At 29.0% G+C, this 15000-nt stretch overlaps 1 protein-coding gene and 2 long non-coding RNA genes across 3 annotated transcripts in view; 2 read left to right on the forward strand and 1 right to left on the reverse strand.

Moving 5' to 3' along the window:
- The window catches only part of LOC147018603 (uncharacterized), a 3309-nt gene extending 2684 nt beyond the window's left edge, over positions 1–625 (forward strand). The window contains exon 2 of the long non-coding RNA XR_015062464.1: positions 1–625. This exon is cut by the window's left edge and continues 1265 nt beyond it. This is a non-coding gene — a long non-coding RNA (uncharacterized LOC147018603).
- Positions 1–15000, forward strand: part of LOC147018600 (BAI1-associated protein 3-like) — a 315606-nt gene that overhangs the window by 233542 nt on the left and 67064 nt on the right.
- The window catches only part of LOC147018602 (uncharacterized), a 122970-nt gene that overhangs the window by 53923 nt on the left and 54047 nt on the right, over positions 1–15000 (reverse strand). The gene's annotated exons all lie outside the window — the stretch shown is intronic.

Below are 15000 nucleotides of genomic sequence, written 5' to 3' on the forward strand. Positions count from 1 at the left end.
TGTTTGGGGTTCACAGATCTAAGAACGTCCCCCTTGACACACATTATATACTGTTATACACCTCGGACTTGGCCCTCGAGTGTCCACAACGGTGTATAGTAGGAGGGAGTGAAGCGCCAACCTATTGCTCCCATTGCACACACACACACAAACAAAAGTTAAGCCTTGACTATTCAGTTGAGGATTCTGTGTTTGGGGTTCACAGATCTAAGAACGTCCCCCTTGACACACATTATATACTGTTATACACCTCGGACTTGTCCCTCTAGTGTCCACAAAGGTGTATTATATGCTTAGTTTTGTCTTTTGTAATTCCTGTGAATAAAATGAACCTAAAATCTCTTCCCCTTCCAAATCATATATTTTATAAGTCCAAGGAACTGTATCTATTACATCAACAATTTTAAAAGTTCTTTCGTCCATCGTTCAGTAAAACCCTTTTCAAAATGAGATTTCCACCTATATATTCTTACGATATCACCAACTTTGAACTTAGGTTTTCTGACATTAATCTCTTTTTCATATTTTAATTTTGTAAATGTTTCTGATGGCTTCATATTCGTTGACGTGTGAATCGTGTCATTATACTTATCCACAATATCCTGAATAAAAGATAACCATTGTTGTGAACCGAGTTGTGTGAATTTTTTATATAGTCTCTCTTTTAAGGTACGATTAAAACGTTCAACAACAACTGCCTTCCCTTCATTAAAGGTACTGTATAATGTAATACTGTTATTTTTTAAAAAATTCATAAATGTCTTGTTATAAAACTCTCTACCCTCATCAGTCCACAATTTCTTAGGTTTTCTCTTACTTTTATTAAATATCTGTTGAAAAGCTAACACAAGAGTATTACCTGTTTTGTTTTTTAAAGGGACAACCCACGCATATCTACTCCTCAAATCAATAACGGTTAAAGCATACTTGTACCCCTTATCATTATTGAGTTCAATCAAATCAGCAGACCAGATATAATCAACTTCCTTGGAATAAACTTTCCTTCTCTGAAACTTTGTGAATATTGGTTTATGTAATTCATCAGCTAATTGCTCTTCAGTCTTAATGGCATCATTAGAGCCTATAAGTTTTTTGAATTTCCAAGTCCAAGTTTCAATTTAGCACTAATCATCTTCTTCACGATGAACCTATCAACTTTTTCTCTCAAGGTTGGATTTTGTATCAGAGACAAATTATATAACATTTCTCTATCGGCTTCATGCTTTTCTTCCAACGTTGTGGTATTCCCATAATCAATATCGTGTCTCATGCACACTTCATCAACTCTATTGATTGGTTTACTCCAGGATTTAGGATTGTCTGCCTCATCTAATCTTTTATCCAAGTTTGTGCCTGGACCACAGAAAGAATACCCTGGAAGATGTAATTCCCCTGGTATTCCAGTAGTTGTAAATTTACTTCCTGATAAAAACTTTTGTATATCTCCTCCGAGTTTGTGTTTGGAGATAAATTGATTTTTTTTGAACCACACACCGAACATATACCTTTTTGTATAACCCTGTTATTTTTACTTTTAATATATGAAATATTTTTAGTATTAGTTTTCTTTTTACATTTGAGACAATAACTCATTTATTTATGAGAAAAATTTCTGCAGAGTGCAAAAACCTTTTTAGTTTCCAACATGCACATTTGAATCTTAATTTTTAAAACATAAAGAATCCTTAGAAATGCCTTCACTCTCTCCTCCATTTATTTAAGAAAAAACTTGAATTAAAATACATGTCTTCTCGATGTCGATAGTCTTGTCGAAAGTATTGCAAATAGACTTTTTAATTCTTTGTATTCCTCCCTGGTGAGATAAGTTAATTTCTTTAATACCTCTATTCTTTTTTGAATCTCACTGGTTTCCATATTTTGATATGTATTCATTCTCTCTCTTTCCTCCCTCTCTCTCTTCTCTCTTTCCTCCTTCTCTCTCTCCTCCTCCTCCTTTTCCTCCTCTTCCCTCTCTTCTTCAACTCCTTCCTCATCCCTTACTATACTTGAATCGTTTACACCCCATAGAATATTATACATATATTCATCAGGATTTCTTGTTATTCCTGTATCCAAAATAATTTTTTTACAACAGGATACCAATAAAATTTCTTTTGAATTTCTAAAAGAGCCTTACCTTTTCTTAACCTTATAATTTTTTCATTATTTAACATTCTAATTAAATCTAAAGTTGTTGGTTTATCAACATCAGCATAATGCCAATCTTTTATTGAAAATACCTCATTCTTATGTTGTAGAACATATTTATTAAAATACCGAATACCCTTTTCTTGAAGGTATGCTTGAACACAGAAATGATAATTTTCTTGAAGCCTTCTTGCTGTCATTTATGTATTAGAAATATATGTTAGAATAATATTATGGCACGAAACACCTCCCCATCTTCCCATAGTTAAATCATTTTGTATTTCCTTACTTATTATATATAATCCTGTTTTTTCTGTTTTCATGAGATAAACAAGGGCAAAACCATTATTATATTTACCCTTATTAAATTCTTTTATTTGTTGTTTACTAATCGTGGCTCCACAAAACTCATTCTCGATACCAAGTGGATAATATTCTTCCTTACGAGACTGATTTAATTGTTCCAGGTCTTCGAGGTTAATTTTAAATGACCAATTATACCCTAAATCATTCATATCATACCCCCATTGTTCTATTCTCATACAAACGATACGCCCTTCTTTATAAAAATTTATTTTAATTCGAACTGTGAATTCTGTATGACCTGGAGATAATATCAACACTTCTGTATCTTTAGAATACACAGCCGTTTTATTTAAGTATATATATTGTGATAAATCGCTTAATCTCACCAAGTCATTCGCGTCAGTCGGGCTTGGATAATTTTTTAATTTATAAGCATTTTTCATGTTAATATTTTTGTTTATATTATATTTATATCGTTCAGCCTGTGCCTTTGTATAATAATTTGATAAATCAATATCCAGTTCTTGAGATACACCAAAGATAGAACCATCTTTACCAACATAAGTCATTTATATTAGATTAAAAATAATATCATAAAATTTTTTATTTTTGTTGAGTTGAAATAACACATATAGACATAATTGACCACAACACTTGGAATTTAATTCTTGGACTTGAAATGTTTGATAAACACCATTCTGTAAGAATTTTATGACTTCAACAGGTGGTGGAAGACCAAAACTATCAAAATAATATTTGTCTTGACTATTAAAAATACAAACCCAATGAGAACCGTTCCCATCATTATCTTCTAAGTTCATAATAATATTCTTTGTATGTTTCGACACATTTGTTAATTCATCTCTCATACAAATAACCACATTATGAATTTTTAATTTCTTACAATATTTGACAAGTTGTAAATTTGATGTTGTATTCTTTCCAAATTCTTTCAACCACTCATCAATGCTCATTTATTTATTAGAAAGATATAATCCATTACCTCTTTTCGTTAATTTTACACCTGCTTGTGCTATAGAAGAAAGCATATCTCCAACTAACAATCTCGCTTTATCAGGCAGACCTTCAAGTTTTTCAGCAAAATCTACAATTACACCACTTCCACTAATTTGTTTCTCCAACTCTTTGTTATGTCTTTCCAATTCTTTTTGAGCCTGGAGTTGAGCCTTCCTTTCGTTGGCAGTTTTGACCGCTGTTGAAATACCACCCGTCAATGCTCCAACCGCACTTAAACCAGCAAATAAAGGAATTAGAAATGGGAGAAATCCTCCACTCGTCTCTCTTATTGAATATTTTTTCAACATTGGTTTTGTCATTTTAATTTTAAGTGAGCCAGTGTCATTCAAGATTTTAACCTGTTCTCTTGTGAGCAAAACATCAATTCTTACTGCTCCTTTTCTCTGAATTGTAGTAACGTTAATCGTACAAGGCTTTTGATTTTGAACACAAGATGATAGTTTATGAAGATTGATTTGATTAACATATACCCCAGTTGGTACTTTGCCACTCATTTATTTAACAAAAAAATTATGTGAGACTAATCATCACACCATTATCTGTATTAATCTGCAATTCTGTTTCTTCCAAAAGCAAACAATATGTATCAACTTCTTCACTCTCTCCTCTTTCAATGTATAGGGAAGTATCCACTCGATTAGACTTTATAGTTTCTTTTTGAGCGCTCAGGTCAAACGTATAGATTGTATACAAACTTTTAAATGCTGTCATATCCAAAATAGGTTCTTTATTTCCATTACTTTCACACACCTTTTGGTAAGACTTGTATGCTTCAGCAAAATCATTTTTTTCCCAATTAATTTCCAATCTATCTCGTGGATAAAATGTTCCATCTAGAGAAACGCGAAGTTGTTTCACCTTAGCATTATCACTCAATGCATTATTCTTATCAGTCGCAGTATCACCATCTGGCTTTTTAAAAATCATCCACAGATATCGTGGCTTTCCTTCCAGAACACCCAAATTCCACGTGTAAGTAGTTTGATTGAGTTTAACGTGTTGACATCTTCTTTTGAGGTATGATACACTGAGTGGTTTTTTTGAGTTAAGTCTTCGATTCAACATCTCTTCTGTTTTAAGATTAGGAGTATATTCACTGATATACCAACTCATCTCCTCAATTACAAATTTATTCTGATCACCAAAAGCATTACCAACACCAAAAAGCAATCTATTTTCATTATCATTCCTTTGTAGTTGAAATCTAATTTTAAGACCATACAGAACTTTATCATAATCACAAAATCCAAATATACCTTTAAGAGGAACTGCCACAGTAAAACTATTTTCTGCTTTTGTATCATCATTATACATTCCTTTCCTTTGAGTATACCCAGGGTCTGTGTTTGTTCCCGTTGACATATCAGGAATAAAACCTTCGACAGACCCCTTTCCCATTCTATCACTGAATGTATAGAGTGTAAATTTCATCATTTCAGATACAGCAGAGACATAATCAACCGCTTCAACTTCTTGTGTTCCAATATACAATCGCACACTATCAAACATTTTCCAGAAGAAATCATTTACAAGTGTAGCGTTTGTGTTATTCCCAGCCTTAGTGAATTTAAATTTACACAACAAGAAACTTTCGGAGAGATTCAAATAGGTTTGTTGATTATTTATTTCAAAACTTTTTGTACCATTTGTATTCCAGTCTGTTCCAGTTATTGCATTTACCTTGAAGTAATCTTCTTTTTTAGTGGAGTTTGAGATAATAATAGTATCATCCAAATCATAGATACTATCAATTGCTTCCATACTTGTATTTATTTAGGAAAAAAGATGTTAAAACTTTTGAAACCCTGATCCAAGTATTTGAATTATTTTCTGTCGTTCTTGGGGGGACAACTGAGTTTTACCTTTCTTAATTTCTTTTATTGCTTGTAATTTATGAGATTCTTTCTGAGCATCTTTTATACTCTTTACAGCACCTGCTACATTTCCCACAGCAGAAGCAGTTGAACCAATTAGGTCTTTATGTTTAAGAATAGTTGAACCAATACCCATGAGAGTATCAATTATCCCATCTCCTCTAAATTGATGTCCGACACCCCTTTGTCTCTTAGGTTTATAGTATCCTCTACCAAGATACATACCTTCACCCTTGTAGTACGGGGAAAGGAACATCCCATCCCCTGTAATTATTTTATATTTTCCCAACTCGTGCTTCCTCACAATAACCATCGTATTTATTTATTGAAAAACTTCACGTAGGTGAATTCTGATGGATATAACTTCTCCATTAAAAGAGATCACACGATTATCTTGGTCGGTTATCCTAAAATTTACTCTGTGTATGGTTTTTCCTGACACAGGTAGATAAACCAAATTTTTAGGCTCCATATTGAATTTATAACCAATTGGGGTTGAGTATGCGCTGAATGAAAATATTGTATTTGTTTTTAATCCATCATTATAAGCACCATCAATCAAATCACAGTGAATTAACACCGAATTTATTCCTGAGGATATTTGAATGACATTATCACTGTAAAACGTCCCATTAGTTTCAATCTTTTTTGAGGAGAAACCTAATAACTCTCTAAATGAATTATCAATTGTGAAATCAACCTTGTAGTTATTTTTAACTTTAATCGTTGATTTTGAAGTATGTTTTTGAATGTTTATAACAATATTTTTTGGTTCATCACCCTGTTCTTTCATAAGACGAGCAATTTCGGAAGATATTTGAGAAATCTCGTATGCTCCGGGTGAGACTGTTATCGTTTTGTATCCACTTCCCGGATTATAACTAAACTTGTCATTTTTCTCGGTTATATTAAATAAGGTATTATAAGTCTCCATGGACAATAAAGATGCCTCATATTCTTTTGTTGTGTCAAGTTGTAGTGGGTATGGGAATGAAGATGTGTGGTCGCTTGTTGTGAAATTAAAACTCAGGATTGTGCTTCTCATCTTATTTAATATGAGATAAAATGTCTTTATATTGAGATTTATTAATTATTTTCATGTTCATCAACTGGTCTAAAATGGCTGATGCTTCATTAAAACAATTGTTATTTCCAGCCTTCTTACTGCCGAACAACAATAACAGTCTATTAACTAATTGCGATGGGTCATTTGGAAGAAAACTAATACCTGAACCAAGGATACTTAAAGCCTGAATAATGTGTTTCTCCTTCTCATTCTTCCTACTTTTACCAGAAAGAATAACCTTATAATTTAGAGTGTTCAGCAAATCAATATATACTCTATCATCATTATTTTCCATATCCAATGGTTTATCAATATACTTTGATTCATCCCTCACAGTTGAACCTTGTCTTCCATCTTTTGTGAGAAGAAACATTAATCTCGGAGTTAGTTTAACAGGGGGTTGAGCAGAACTTAAGAACCTTAATTCATCATTAAATATCAATACCTTTTCTTGAACAAGATGAAATATTGCTTGTTGTTCTGTTGGAATGAGTCCTGCTTTGGTTTTTGAATCCGCTGAATATTCATTGTTTTGAACAGCATTCACAATATAATCAGGGGGTTGATTAATCTCTTCCAGTTGTTGAAATAAACCTTCATCATCATATTCTAATTCTCCTAAATGCTCTAATTCTTCCTCCGTCATTTGACTGAAATCTTTTAACATTTGAAGCTTTCTAGGAGTATATTCTACTGTGGGAACTGTGGAAACATCTTTCATTTTTCTTGGGAAGTCTTTAAAAGTGGTTTAAAAAATTTCTCTTGTTTTTTTCAAATGCTTCTTCGCCCGTTAGTTTCTGTCTGCGTTTCTTCTTTATGTCTTCCTGTTGTTTTACAACTTTTGAAACCAACTCTTGATGTTCCTTAAATCTTCTTGCTCTTTCTTTTGTATCCATTTATTTATTGTAAAATATCATTTAATGAATTGTAAAGATCAACAGGGAAATTTTCCTTTTCTTCATCATTCAAGTAGATGTGTTCAAATAAATCCTTTTCTTTAAATATTTCATCAAATTCTTTATTAACATTAATGCGAGTTGTAATTTCTTCTTCACTAATCCTTGCATCTCTGCTTTTCATACGTTTGTGTTGAGTTTCTTCATCAACATCAAAACCGAATGATAAAATCTTCACTCCGCTCAGATATTTAATAATTTGTCTCGTTCCTTCTGGATTAGTTTCTAATATCCCAACACCACCAGATTTTAGTTTCTTTAACTCACTCTTACAATGTGAATATTTTGTTGTACCAAGAGAAACCTCCTCAAATATTTGTCCTTCATTCCTCAATCGCATATGTTCCTCCACTGAAATATAGTGATAATCTTCACCTTTTACTTCTCCAGGTCTTATTGCTCTAGTTGTTGTTGATACAATGCGTATCACGGGGTGTTTTTTAAGTAAATTTACAATATTCTCATTTGTACTACACAAGAACCTTGATTTATGAAAGTTTTTTCCAGAAGCAGATTTACCCACAAGATTTATAATAATAGTTGTCATTTATATATGTAATTGTTTATAAAACAAAAAATATATCCCTTAATATCTCATCTTGTTTCACAACAATATATTTATATTTTTCAGTCGTGTGCTTCATATAATCCTCAAATTTCTTTTTACTACATAATGTAGAACAATTATCTCTCCAAAAATTATTGATATCTATTGAATTTAACTTGAATAAAATAAAAGTATTAGCATTGTTTCTGATGGAACGACGAGGAAGTTGAAAGTACGATTGACTAAGATAAATACAATTACAAGAAGAATGTCTCCCTCTTGTGTAGTAGCTGTCCATTACCGTTTGGTTTCTCTCATTAACACAATCATCAAAGATAACGAGGTTCTTTTTTGATTTATCCAAATCTTGGGGAGACGGTATATCATCCGTATTATCACTAAGAATACAAGTTATAAGATTTGATTTCTTTTTACATCTCTGTGTATCACAAAATAGTTGAATTATATCTTCAATGTTATAATCATTTAGGTTTTTTTGACGTTTAAATAAACCTATTATATCTTCTTTTTGAAGACCAGCATTAAAACCTTGTGAGAGTAGTTGATACTCTGGTTGAAAACTCGACTTTGTGAAAATTATTAAATTATCATAATCTAAAAAGTTGGGAGTGAGGAGCATTTTTAAAAGTAAGCAGGTTTTTCCACATCCACTTGAACCAACTATGAGACATCTTAATGAATTTGGGAGATTTTTATGGTTGTTAAATTTTATCTTATTTTCCCAAATAGGTAAAAAATCATTCATTTATATATTTGAAAAACAGGTTATTTAATTTATTATTGGCTTTTTTAGAAACTCTATATTTTATCCTAAGTTCAGGTTTAATTTCAAGATAATCCATTATTTTATTTATACAATATCTTGTGTTGATATTTCCCTGAAAATTACATCCATGAATAATATACAACAACAATCCTTTGAACATTTCTCTTATACGTTCAGTTTCTTCCCTTGTAAGGAAAGGTGTGTTATCATCCTCATACTTTACATTCATTTCTCTAATCAATCTTGTAAAGTAATTCATTTTTGGTGTAAATCTAAAAGAATTATTTTCCTTTTTATATTTTTTATTATCATTAATTAGAAGATAATCACAGAATATACATTGTTTATAGGCTTTTGACTCTGTGTTTAATCCCCGTCTTTCACACGCAGGACAATTCTCAAATTTGTCATATGGAGAATCAGGAAAGTCTAGCATATTTATAAAGTAAAACTTTACTTAAACTGAAATTCATCTATACTTTCAGTTGTATATTACCATCGATATCGATATACTTTTTTCATTATCAGATTCAACGACAACATTTTTTATATTAAAGGTAATTTTAAAATTATCGTTAACTACTATTGAACGAAATGTCATTTCACCTGATATATTAACATCCTTTATTTCATCAAGATTTACATCTTTAGGGTTGTTGAAAAAAATACAAATTTCTCCTTGCATATTACAGATGGTCTTATCTTTTCTTTCTAAAGCTTCATCCATAAGGTTTTTGTTCTTTGATACTTTTTCTTGTTTCATTGCTTTTTCTAGTTTTGAATATATTACTAGAAGGAGAGGAGAAACTTTTGTTAGAGATACTTTAATTGATGTTCTACCAGGTATACTAAAAGCCCTTCCACTGAAGGAAATTGAAGAACTCATATTATTTACCATAATAGTTTTTATCCAATAGTTGTTATATTTATCTTTGTTCAATTTTACATCCTTGACATATTTCTCAGTATCTTTAACAGATGAAGAGATTGATTGAAACTTGTCTTTTGTGTCTTGAAACATTGTATTTATTAAGTGAAAAAGTTGGAGGATAAAATGTTTTTAAGCACAGATTCACCTATAAATTAAACGAAATTTTCATCAAGAAAATTTTAGTTCAAGCAAAGTTTTATTCTATAAATATGGTGAATACAACGTACTGCGATGTTTGTAATCACGAATATAAACATTATAGAAAACACCTCCGAACCAACAAACACACATTTAATCTATTTCATCAAATATCTCCTCTTGAGTTGGAAAGAAAACATTGTGATATCTGTTCAAAGGATGTTTTGAAGAGTAGTTATAATCAACATCTTCAATCACAAAAACACAAGAAAAATGAGTTTAAAGTAAAGGGAGACTATTATATTAAAAACACTGATGAGGCATTTAAAGGGCATATAAAAATAAGGATTTTTCAATTTGGAGAACCCGGTCCATCATCAATAGCTGAATCAATTGAAATAGTAAAACCCGATGTTGAAAAATTTATTAAAAAAACATTAAAAGAAATAAAAACTTTAAAGTTTTATATGGGAGTGAAAATGAATATGAAAAGACAAGATGAAGAACAAACTCCTTATATGAGAACAGATCTTCATTTTATAACATCATTTCAAGATTTTTTGAATAGTGGGGTTTATGAAGAACTATCAAGACAAGAGGAGGATGTTGATAATACAGTGGTAGGAAGTGGATTCAATATTAAAAAAATCATCTTTTTAGATATACACATTCTAAAATCAAACCCTCTTAAAGCTTCTTCTTATATTGAATTACCAAAAGAAATAAAACTAAAGAAGGCAGTTGTTAATATTAAGAACAATGATAATAAATGTTTTCTCTGGTCTGTTCTTGCTCACTTACATCCACCAAAATGTAATTCAGAAAGAGTAAAACAATATATGAAATATGAGAATACCTTGGACATTAAAGATTTTAAATTCCCAATGCCACTAACAGATATTCCTAAATTTGAGAAAAAGAATAATCTTTCTATTAATGTATATGGATTAACGGATACAAACAAAGTTCAAATATTAAAAATTTCAAACAACTATAAAAATGAAGAAACACACATTGACCTTTTATATTTTAGTGTTGGAAAGAATTCACATTACACATACATCAATAATTTATCAAGATTAATCTCTTCTCAGGTATTCAGAACAGCAAACAAAATATATCCTTGTAAGCGATGTCTTAATTCATTTCATACAAAAGAACGATTAGAACAACATTCAAAATATTGTAGTAATCATAAATCAGCTGTAATTACAATGCCTAAACCTGGTGAAAAGATTTATTTTGAAGATTATAATAAATCTATCATGCACCCATTTGTGATATACGCTGATTTTGAATGTATCCTTAAAAGATAAATACTACTTCTCCTAATCCAAAAGAACCATATACAAATAAATATCAAAAACATATTCCTTGTGGTTTTTGTTATTATATCAAATCATCTGTTGGAGAAAAGTATAACAAACTTGAACATTATCGTGGAAAAAATGCTTCACAAGAGTTTGTAAAACGATTAGAAAAGGATTGTATAAGACTCACTAAATTAATGAAAGAAACAAATGAACCGATGAAATTAACCAAAGAAGAAAAATTAGAATTTAGAATGAACAATATCTGTCATATTTGTGAGGGGGAAATTAAGGAGTTTAAAGTTAGAGACCATTGTCATCTTACTGGTAAATATAGAGGTCCCGCTCATTCCTGTTGTAATCTTAATTATAAATTACCTTCTTTTATTCCAGTCTTTCTTCACAACAGCGCCAACTATGATACACATCTATTTATAAATGAACTTTCAAAAACACCAGGGAATATTTCTGCTATAACAAACACAAGTCAAAAGTATATTTCATTTTCAAAAATGATATTCACAAAACCTATAACTCGTATTAGGTTTTTAGATTCTTACAAGTTTATGGGAACACCACTAGCCTACCTCGCATCAAATCTAAGCTCCACGGACTCTTTTCCAAATCTTAATTCATTCTTTCCAAAAGAGGAAATTCTCACTAAAGAGGAAATTCAGATTAAAGAGAGAATTCAAAGTAAAGAGGAAATTCTAACTGAAGATGAAATTCTAATTATAAAGAAAATTCGAACTAAAGAGGAAATTCAGATTAAAGATGAAATTCTGATTAAAGAAGGAATTCTTACGAGAGAGGAAATTCAAACAAGGAATGAAATTCAAAGTAAAGAGAAAATTCTTACAAGTAAGGGAATTTATCCTTATGATTATATGGATTCATTTATGAGATTTAAAGAAACACAACTTCCTTCAAAAGAAAGTTTCTATAATAACCTTTATGAAGAAGAGATAAGTGATAAGGAATATAAACACGCACAAGAAATATGGAAAATATTTAAGATAAAGAACCTTGGAGAATATCATGATTTATATCTAAAAACAGATGTTTTATTGTTAGCTGATGTGTTTGAGGCTTTTAGAACACTCTGTCATAATAAAAATTGTTATGGATTAGACCCTGCCCACTATTTCACAGCTCCTGGTTTAGCTTGGAGTGCAATGTTGAAAATGACAAAACAAGATATAGATTTAATCAGTGATGTTGATATGCTTTTGATGATTGAGAAGTCCAAGAGAGGTGGAATATCACAAGTATGTTCAAAAAGATATGCTAAAGCAAATAATAAATATCTTCCAAATTATAATAGTGAAAAAGATAGTAATTATTTGATGTATTTTGATGCTAATAATTTGTATGGATGGGCAATGTCTCAATCTCTGCCTTATGGTAAATTAGAGTGGGTGGAAGAAAAGGATTATGAAAAGGCTTTGATGAATATTGTTATTTCTTCTCAAGAGGAATTGAATGACGAAGAAGAAGGTTATTATTTTGAAGTTGATTTGAGGTACCCGAGTGATCTTCATAATAAGCATAAAGATCTTCCTTTTGCATGTGAGAAAGAAACTCCAAAGAAAGAATGGTTAAGTGATTATCATAAAAGTTTTAATATTAAAGGCAAATCAACAGAAAAGTTATTAACAACATTCTATGATAAAGAGGGATATGTTTTACATCAGAGAAGCTTAAAACAGTTTTTGATTTCATATGAAACTTTTCTGCAATTCATATGAAAAAGGAAAGTATTGTAATGGATAAACCAATTTATATTGGAACAGCAGTTCTTGATTTATCAAAGATATTGATGTATGATTATTTGTATAATGACTTAAAGAAAGAGTATGGTGAAAATGTTTCATTGTTGTATATGGATACTGATAGTTTTATCCTAGATATAAAAACTGATGATGTTTATGAAGATATGAAGAAAAATATTGGAGTATATGATACAAGTAATTTCAGCAAGAAGAGTGAGTTATTTTCCAAAAAGAATGAAAAGGTTATTGGTAAGTTTAAGGATGAGTTGGGTGGAAAAGTAATGAGTGAGTTTATTGGATTGAGAGCAAAGGCATATGCTTATAAGTACGGTGAACAGATTGATAAGAGGTTAAAGGGAATAAAGAAATATGTAATAAAGAAATCAATAACTTTTAGAAATTATTATAATTGTTTGATGAATAAGAAAGAAGAATATAGGAAAATGAATACAATAAGAAGTTATAAACATAACATATATAGTGAAGAAGTAAATAAAAAGGCATTAGGAGCCTTTGATGATAAGAGATTTATTTTAGATAATGGAATAGATTGTGTTCCATATGGATATTGTATGATAGAGTGTATAAAATAGATTATGTTTTAACGATGGGAAGATGGGTTAGGGTTTTTCAAGGGCTACCGCCGCGTTTTTCACAATATATAAATGGTTAAACCAAGTATTAATCAAACTAAAGAGTGGAGAAAATCTCAGTCTTGGTATATAAATGGAAAACATAATGAATGTGAAAAATATCAAATAAGTCTTATTGAAAAAAATAACTAAAACAAAGGTAAATAAAACAAATAAGCGAATTAATTTAAAAACTAGTAAGTTAGAGGATGTAAAGAAAAAAATGAATATCCTTGAATGGACTGAAAACTTTGATGGTTATCAATTGAACAATGAAAAAACAATTTACTATAATCTCAAAATGATATGTGGCTCAGGAGGTGGTCAGATGAGAGCATTAAGAGAAGTTTATCATTTCGTAATGGCACAAATGGGGTATCTTAAAAAATATAAAGATTCAAATGTTTTGTTTGTCAATATTTTAGATGGGGATTATTGTGCAAAGAAAATTAAACTATTGAAGGAATTTGAGAATGAACAAATCTTTATAGGTTCAATGAGTGAGCTGTTCAACCCCCAGGTGTTCAATTCAATGAGGTTCAACCTCTAAGTTAAAAGGGGAGACAAATAAATATACCTTGGGATAAAAAGGGGATTTATTTTTAGGGAAAAAAAATATAAATCGCTGAAAATCCCCCATTCATTTACATGGGGAAAAGTGAGCCAGAATCAGTATTCTTACCCTACTTATATATGTATATGTATATATATATATGTATATGTATATGTATATATATATATATATATATATATATATATATATATATATATATATATATATATATATATATATATATATATATATATATATATATATATATATATATATATATATATATATATATATATATATATATATATATATATATATATATATATATATATATATATATATATATATATATATATATATATATATATATATATATATATATATATATATATATATATATATATATATATATATATATATATATATATATATATATATATATATATATATATATATATATATATATATATATATATATATATATATATATATATATATATATATATATATATATGTATATATATATATATATATATATATATATATATATATATATATATATATATATATATATATATATATATATATATATATATATATATATATATATATATATATATATATATATATATATATATATATATATATATATATATATATATATATATATATATATATATATATATATGTATATATATATATATATATATATATATATATATATATATATATATATATATATATATATATATATATATATATATATATATATATATATATATATATATATATATATATGTATATATATATATATATATATATATATATATATATATATATATATATATATATATATATATATATATATATATATATATATATATATATATATATATATATATATATATATATATATATATATATATATGTATATGTATATAT

This window comes from Eptatretus burgeri, chromosome 10, assembly GCF_056783735.1.
Source record: "Eptatretus burgeri isolate ZD-2024b chromosome 10, Ebu_testis_v1, whole genome shotgun sequence".
NCBI classification, from domain to species: domain Eukaryota; kingdom Metazoa; phylum Chordata; class Myxini; order Myxiniformes; family Myxinidae; genus Eptatretus; species Eptatretus burgeri.